The 9,086-nt window shown below is 24.7% G+C and overlaps 1 non-coding gene across 1 annotated transcript; it reads left to right on the forward strand.

Annotated features, from left to right (window-relative positions):
* Positions 1-4,471: 4,471 nt before the first annotated feature.
* Positions 4,472-4,544, forward strand: TRNAR-ACG (transfer RNA arginine (anticodon ACG)). Its single transcript has one exon. It is a non-coding gene; the product is annotated as a tRNA-Arg (tRNA).
* Positions 4,545-9,086: the final 4,542 nt, after the last annotated feature.

The raw sequence follows: 9,086 nt of genomic DNA on the forward strand, positions 1-9,086 counted from the left end.
TATTTATAAGATAGATATAGTGTTATTGTGAATTTTGATTTTATAGATTTTATTAATTGGTCAGTTAGTCAAGGTACAAATGATTTGTACTGAAAGTCAATGGTTTTAAAAAATGAGGTATCGAGATCTCATTTTCATAAACTGAGCTAGTAAATATTTTTATTAAATAATTACAGATTTTTTATATAGGTAAATTGAAGTTTGGTTTAGAAATTTTGATGATTTAATTGTTAATTAAGGAAAATGACTAAATTATAAAGGTAAAAAAAAGTTAATCACTAAGGGATTTTAATTAATTAAGGGACCAATTGAACAATTGGACCCCTCGATATGTGAAAAACGGTAGTGGTGGATAGCTAGGATCCACTAAAAGATGTTAATTGTGATTAAAATTGATTAATTAAGATTATAATAATTAATTAAGTTAATTATAAACTAATGAAAGTATAAAAGGTAAAATAAAAGAAAAAAGAATAAGACATTTATATCATCTTCTTCTACCTCACTATTTTAAGAAGAAAATGTGGGGATTGAAACGACTAAGCTTTGGTCCTTAATTTCTAAGGTAAATTGTCATTTTCTTGTAATTTTTATGTTTTTTAGATCGTTGTAACTTAATCTAGCTAGCCCAAGGACTATTTTGAAATATTGTTAAAGCTTTGAAAAGTAACCATTGAGGTTTTTGAAGCTTTTTAGATGTTAATGGTTAAGTTTGAAGTTCGGTGTTGAAATAGGACTATTTTGTAAGGTGGATTTTGATAGTTTTAAGTTTAGGGATTAAATCGAAAGTACGTTAAATTTGACATGGATTTCTTCTAAAATTTTAGTACTTGAGGGTTGTATAAGGATGATAATGAATTCGAAAATATGGTTTTGGGCTTAATTATGAAAAATAAACTTATTTTAGTTTTAGGGACTAAATTGAATAAAATGCAAATCTTTAGAGAAATTGTGAAAATGTTAATATGAGATCATATGCATCAAATTAAATGTTATAAGGCAATTGGGACTGATAATTGAAATAAATTCATGTATAAATCAAGAACCGATAGATAATAGTGGAAAAGGAAATTTTCAAATTAGTCTCGATACTTCTATCCTTGTTGTTTGTTCTTGGTAAGTTAAATACGAGACTTACTTTATTAATTGATGATATATTTGTGCTATGTTGTTTTGTTTTATAGTTGAATTGTTATTATATAATGTTTTTGGCATCAAAAGGATTAAATCAAAAATATTAAATATCTATATGTGAAATTGATATTAACTAAGTAGTAATTGATTAATGGTATAAAGTGAAAATGTTAATATGAGATCATATGCATCAAATTAAATGTTATAAGGCAATTGGGACTGATAATTGAAATAAATTCATGTATAAATCAAGAACCGATAGATAATAGTGGAAAAAGAAATTTTCAAATTAGTCCCGATACTTCTATCCTTGTTGTTTGTTCTGGTAAGTTCGTACGAGACTTACTTTATTAATTGATGATATATTTGTTGTATGTTGTTTTGTTTTATAGTTGAATTGTTATTATACAATGTTTTTGGCATCAAAAGGATTAAATCGAAAAATATTAAATATCTATATGTGAAATTGATATTAACTAAGTAGTAATTGATTAATGGTATAAAGTAAATACTATGGAATTGAATGTAAATTAGTTGATGCTGACCTTGATTATGAAATTGATATGTATATAATGACATTACATAGTTAAATGTATATGCATAGTTTGAAGCTTACAGTTTATAACTTCATAAATTAATTCATTTAAATGTATATGTATTATTCATTTAAAGTAAGTTGAAAATAATTGATGGGAAATAGTGTATTTGGTGCAAGTATGGAATTGACCTTGTATTAGATTGAAAAATGTTGTTATGAGATGACTTGTTGAATTTTGTTATAAATTTTGGTTGTCGGGATATAATTGAAAATTTTATGGAAAATTCGTTACTTAGTGAATGTAAAGTAATGATTTGGTTTACCCGATGAGGTATTGGGAGCCAATTAAATCGATGAGCGTTGGGCACAATTGGATTACTTTAATTTGTCTGATGAGGCACTAGGTGCCAAATGTATCGATGAGCATCAGGAGTAAATTCTTCATTTTGAAAGACTGGTATGAAATTAGGATATCGTATGCTATTACGATAAAAATAATACATGGTATAATGTTATGTTTAAATAAAACCTTGAAATTCTCTTAAAATATTCTCATATTGATATTGTTTATAGTGATGTCTTTGTATGGATTACCCAACCTTTAGTTGTTTTCATGCACAAGTTAGACTAAGTACATGATACTGTACATCGACTTCAACATCATTTTATTGGTGAAATTTTGTTTAGCTTAATGGCATGTACCTAGGAGAGTTATGTGGTTGTATATGTTATGTTTTGGATGAATATAGCATTTTGAATGTTATGTGAATATGTATAAAACTATAAGTTTGGTTGTGATCTTAGTATTTGGTAATCGTTGTCTATGGTTTAGGTATGTATGTTATAATGCTTATGTGGTGATAAGGTAATATGTTAGAAACATGCTAGGAAATCAATGTGTTAAAGATTTAACATCGGAGTGACTAAAAAACAAATTTAAAAGTTCAATGATTAAATTGAATTTTTAATAGTTGGATAACCAAAAAAAACACTGAAGTTTGAGTGATTAATTAGGTAGTTTACCCCCAAAAATATAATATTTATTTATCCATAAAACATCTATACTATTAATAAAACCCTAACGAGTTGTGTCATGAGTTAACTGGGTCCCAACTCGGTTAATAAATTATGAAAATGCCCTTTCATAATTAAAATAAGTCATATTATTCAAGAGTATTTTAGTCTTTTCTTTTTAACAAAAACCAATAAAAATATACGATGAGATTTAAACCCACGCCAATCAATTAAAAATATTAAATTTACTACTCAACCAAAATTTTGTTTTAATATTTTTATACATCTTTTAATATGCACAATTTATCATTTCCACAGTTATATATATATATATATATATATATATATATATATATATTAATAATGTTAATTGTGTTAGTGTCACAAGTCAACTTGACATTAACTCACAGTTCATGACAAAACTATGATAAATAATTGTATTCCATTTAGTATTGTTTATCTCATGTATTTATGTATTTAAATTTCTTTTTACTCATAATTTATTCTATTTTTTAATATCGTATATATTTCATGTGTTATTATGATTAGTTAGTTTCAAACCATACATTTCATTATTTATTGTATGTTATTTTTAAATACATATGTGTTTTAAATCTGTGATTTCCAAACACATGATAAGATATCTATTAATATATTACATTTTGAGTTTATTTTTAGGCTCCGTTTGTTTCATTGAAAATTGCTTCCGAAAAATGATTTCTGGAAAATGACTTACTTTTTTGAAAAAGCTAATATTTTCTGGTGTTTGGATGAATCTGTGTAAAATATTTTCTTTTGTTTGGCAAGTTCTTTAAAAATATTTCATAAAAGTCGTTTTCAATTAAACAAACATACATTTGAGATTTTTTTTATTTTCATTGTTTAATTAAGTTTATTTTATATCTATAATTTTATATTTTACATTGTTTTTACATATATTAAAAATATTTTGTTAAATTTAGGTTCATTGCAACGATTATTTTTAGTTACATGACTACCAACTGAGTATTTTTTATTTAAAATGTGACATTAACAAAATTGACAAAAAAATCAATAATGTCGTGATTGGACTTGATTTTCAAATGGAAAGTAGAGGACTAAATTCTTGAAAATAAAAGTAAAGAAACTAAATTATAAATTTGTGAAGAGTATATACACTTATAACATATTTTAACATTTATACTACAAAACATTTATTATTAATATATTTATAATTGTAATAAATATTTAGTATTAAAATATTAATATTGGTATTTTCAATAAATAATATTATTTTAAATTATTATTTTAAAATTTACTATTAAAATAGAATTTAAATATTAAATAATTTGTTAAAAATAATAAATTATATTAATAATTTATTATATGACTAAATATAAATAATTAAATACGTATGTTTAATAATATTAAAAATATAATATTTTATATTAATATTTTAAATATTTTTAAAAATAAAAATAAAATTTATTATCAATATAATAATATTAAACTTGATTTAAGTTAATTTTTATATAAAAGTAAAATTATCTTTTGAGGAACTCTTTTCCGGAAAATGACTTACGCTTTTCAAAAGGGTCAGTCATTTTACAAGGAAAAAGGTTTATTTTCCGTTGACCTGTAAGTCATTTTTCATTGACCAAGCTGTTTTCTGTGAAACAAACACAGGAAAATGCAGAAAACATTTTCCGTAAAACCTTTTACATGTAAACAAATAGACCCATAGTTGCTAATTACCACAAAATTATTTTATTCTTTTTATAATATTTTCTATATCAGAAGCATAATGACTCCATGGCCCAATGGATAAGGCGCTGGTCTACGGAACCAGAGATTCTGGGTTCGATCCCCAGTGGAGTCGCTCCATTTCTTTTAGAATCCGTAAACCAAATTCTAGTTTTCCTTTTCCTTTTTTGTATATTTGAATTATATACTGTTTTTATGAATTAATAATATTGTAAAATAAAAAGATAAAATAATTTTAATAAATATATTTGTTTCATACATGAAATCAGATTCCATTTGAAATAAGAAGTACAATTTCATCCCACTTTTGCTATTTTACTTACCAAATTAATCAACTGTAAATATCTTAAATTTATTATATATATATATATATATATATATATATCACATTGATAATGTGGATAAAAATATATAATAATAATTTATTAATAGTTTGTATAAGAACTAAATGAAGCTTTGGCTAAAATATAGGTATAAATATTATTAAAACTATACATGAACTATGATTTTAATGTACAATTGTACACATAAACTTTGATTTTATGCAATTTTATATATGAAATTTTGATTTAATCAAATTCTTGTTAATTATTAATACCATTATTGATAGGACATCATTTTATGTTTATATCTTGCATACATAAATAATTGTATTTATTCAACATAAAATAAATTGATGTATTTATTTCTTTAAATGCATATGTTTAAATCAAAATTAAAGTTTCAAGTATACATTTGAACCACAATTAGAATTTCACGTGTATAATTACACCAAATTAAAGTTCGTGTATGATTTTGAGATTTATTCCTAAAATATAAAGCTGTAAGTTTTAAATTTATGGGTTTAAGTTCAAATTTCATTATATGGATTTTTATTGATTTTATATAAAATATAAACAAATATTTTCATAATAATATAACTTATTTTGTAAAAAGAATTGTATTTTAGTATTTCTCAATTAAATTAGTGCTCAGTTAACTCGTGACACAAATTTAATTGGAGGTTTTATGTATATTATAGATAGATTATAACATGATTGGTTTAATAAACAAGAACATGTGGATTGAACTACAAATGGAGCCGTGGCAAAAGATTTGTGTTTAAGGGTATATTTATTTTCTTGAAAACAACTTTCAAAAATGATTTTCAAAATATGAATTGATTTTTCTAAAAAAATATATTTTATGGTGTTTAGATGCTTCTACATAAACTACTTTTCGTTGTTTGACAAGTTTTATTGAATTTAATTCCTAAGGCTCAAGTTTGGCCCAACCTATTTTTAAGTTTGTAATGTTTTATATTATGCAATTTATAACATATAAAAATTAAATCTATAGTGATATATAATGCTATCATAATGTAAACATTAAAAAATTTAATATGACTATATATAAAACTATAACAAAATAAAAATGTATTAAATTATTAAATATTATATTAAAATAAATATAAATATATTTTTTAAAAAATTAAAAATAATAATATGGGCGGCCTAAAAATGGGCTTGGGCTAGCCATTTATAAATATAGGCGGGCTTGAGCAAAACTTGAGGCTCATATTTTGAATCGGGTTGAACTTGGGTAAGCATAAAGCGTGTTAATATCATGTTTAAACCCAATCTAGATTCGACCCATGAACATCTCTTTGTTTGTGTGTTATATATACACATTTAATATTTTTATATATTCTTTACAAAGTTGTTCATGAACCGGGTTGGGTTGGGCCTAAGCATGATAGTAACATACTTTATGTTTACCTAAGCTTGGTTTGACCTGAAATATGGACCTAAAATTTTTCCCAAACCCGCTGATATTTGCAAGAGACTAACCCAAATCCATTTTAGACTTGCCCATATTATTTTTTTTTATTTTTTAAAAAATATTTATATTATATTATTTTAATATTTAATAATTTTATACATTTTTTATTTACTAAACTTTTTTATAGTCATCTTAATATTATTTTAATATTTACATCAGAGTAATATTATATATTTAGTATAGTTTTTTTTAATAATGTGTTCTAAATTACATAATAAATAAAAATAACATAATATAAAGTATTATAAACTTAAAAATGGGTCGGGACAAGCTTGGTATTGAATGTTCAAGCCCGAGCCAATGCTCATATTTTAAACGGGCCTAACTATTTTTGTCTAAGCCCATTTTTCAGACCTAATATTTTCTCCCAAATCCTCCCAAATTTGGGCAGGTAGCTCAGCCCAGCCAAAAAGTGGAAGCGTTTGGGCAAAAATATAAGCTTGTTTAGAAAACAGGTCGGGTCTTAGGTAAGTTTTTTGGGCCAAACCCAACCCTTCCAACCCGAATTTTTAATAATAAAACACCTAGGGGTGTGCATTCGGTTAACCGACCAGAAATAGCTATAACCGAATTAACCGACCTTCCAAAATTTTTAACTGTTAATCGAACCGAATTCTTTTAAAAAAAATTAACCGAACCGAAATTTTTTCAGTTAATTAGGTCGGTTAACCGAATTAACCGAAAATTGTATGGTTTTTATTTTTGGTTAAAAATTAACCAAATTAACCGAATTACCCGAATTGAATCACTACATAATTAAAAATATTACATAAGTCTTCGAATCACTACATAATTAAAAACATTATATAATTCTTGAAATTAACACATAATTGAAATGCAAGTCTTTAATATTCTCCATTTATATCCATTTCTTCTCTCCAAAAAATCTCCATTTGCATTAAACCTAAAAAAATAAAAACATGTGTAATTGGGTAGATACTTAAGAGTTAGACTTTAGTTTTATTTTTATTGGGTTAGTAATTGGGTAGACTTTAGTTTTAGTTTTATTGGGTTGGATAATTGGGTTGGGTTGGATAATTTTATTTATTAATTTTTTTGGTTAACCGAAAAAATTGGGTTAACCGATCGATTTCGAACCGAATTAACAGTTAACCAAAAAATTATAAAAAAATTAACCGATCCTCGACTGAAAAATTCGGTTAACCGACCGATTAACTGAATTCGATCAGTTAACTGAATTTCTTTCGGTTTTACCTGAATTATGCACACCCCTAAAAACACCCATAGAACCAAATTTTTAACTACACTAAATCAATTCACATAGCGAAAATTTCACAAGAAAATCTAGCTTAATTTAATTTATTTTCAATTAAATCTCTAAACTTAAAATCATACAAAATTATTTAAGAAAATATTTATATTCAACACCTAAGTATAGTAATTCACCATTAAACTTCAAGAACACACTAAACTCATCAATGGCATCTTCCAAAACATTTAACAATTTTATAAATTGATCCCGAATTAATTAAATAGAGTTAAAATGATCTCAAAAACATAAAATTTCGTAAAAAAAAAAAAAGGTGAAACATGGAGTTACAAGTCCATGCAATGGAATGAGCAAGGCCGAAACTTTTTCTTCACTTAACAATGGTGTTTCGGTTCAACCAAAACAAAATGAAGAAGAAGATGGCATCTTACCATTTTCTTTTGTTTAATTATTATGTTAAATTTCAAAAATGCCGCCAACTGCCCTATTTTAATCCAATTTCTCGCACATATTGACCACTAAATAAAGAGATGACTTAATTGTCATATTAAACCATTCTATTTTACTTAATCACCCAATTAGTACTATAACACTAATAACAATTGACTTTCACACTTTTTACAATTTAATCCATTTTCTTATATTAACTATCTAAACGTTAAATTTACTAGACTAAAATTTAATATAACACTCAGATAACTTCATAAATATTAAATAATTAATATTTACAGACTAACATGTCGAAGCTGTGGTTCCCAAGCCACTGAAAAATGGGCTATTACAGGATGATTCTACGTAAATATTAATATTTTAAAATGATTTTTGAAATATGAATTGATTTTTCTAAAAAAAACTTACATTTTATGGTATTTCGATGCGTCTACGTAAACTACTTTTCAGTATTTGACAAGTTTTCCTAAATTTAATTTCTAAGGCTCAAGTTTGGCCTAACTTATTTTTTAAGTTTGTAATGTTTTATATTATGTAATTTATAACATATAAAAATTAAATCTATAGTAATATATAATACTACTATAATTTAAACATTAAAAAATTTAATATGACTATATATAAAACTATAACAAAATAAAAATATATTAAATTATTAAATATTATATTAAAATAAATATAAATATATTTTTAAAAAATTAAAAATAATAATATGGGCGGCACAAAAATGGTCTTGAGCTAGCCATTTACAAATATAGGCTGGCTTGAGCAGAATTTAAGGCTCATATTTTGGATCGGGTTGGGCTTAGGCAAGCATAAAACGTGTTAATATCATGCTTAAGCCCAATCTAGACTCGACCCATGAACACCTCTATGTTTTGTATTATATATTCACATTTAATATTTTTATACATTCTTTATAGAGGTGCTCATGGGTCGGGCCTAATCATGATATTATCATAATTTATATTTGCTCAAGCCCGACCCAGCCCGAAATATGGGCCTAAAATTTTTCCTAAATCCGCTCATATTTGCAAGAGACTAACCCAAGTTCATTTTAGACACAACCATATTATTTTTTTATTTTTTAAATATTTATTTTATTTTATTTTAATATTTAATAATTTTATATATTTTTTATTTATTGAAAATTTT

Source organism: Gossypium raimondii, chromosome 10, assembly GCF_025698545.1.
Source record: "Gossypium raimondii isolate GPD5lz chromosome 10, ASM2569854v1, whole genome shotgun sequence".
Lineage (NCBI taxonomy): Eukaryota > Viridiplantae > Streptophyta > Magnoliopsida > Malvales > Malvaceae > Gossypium > Gossypium raimondii.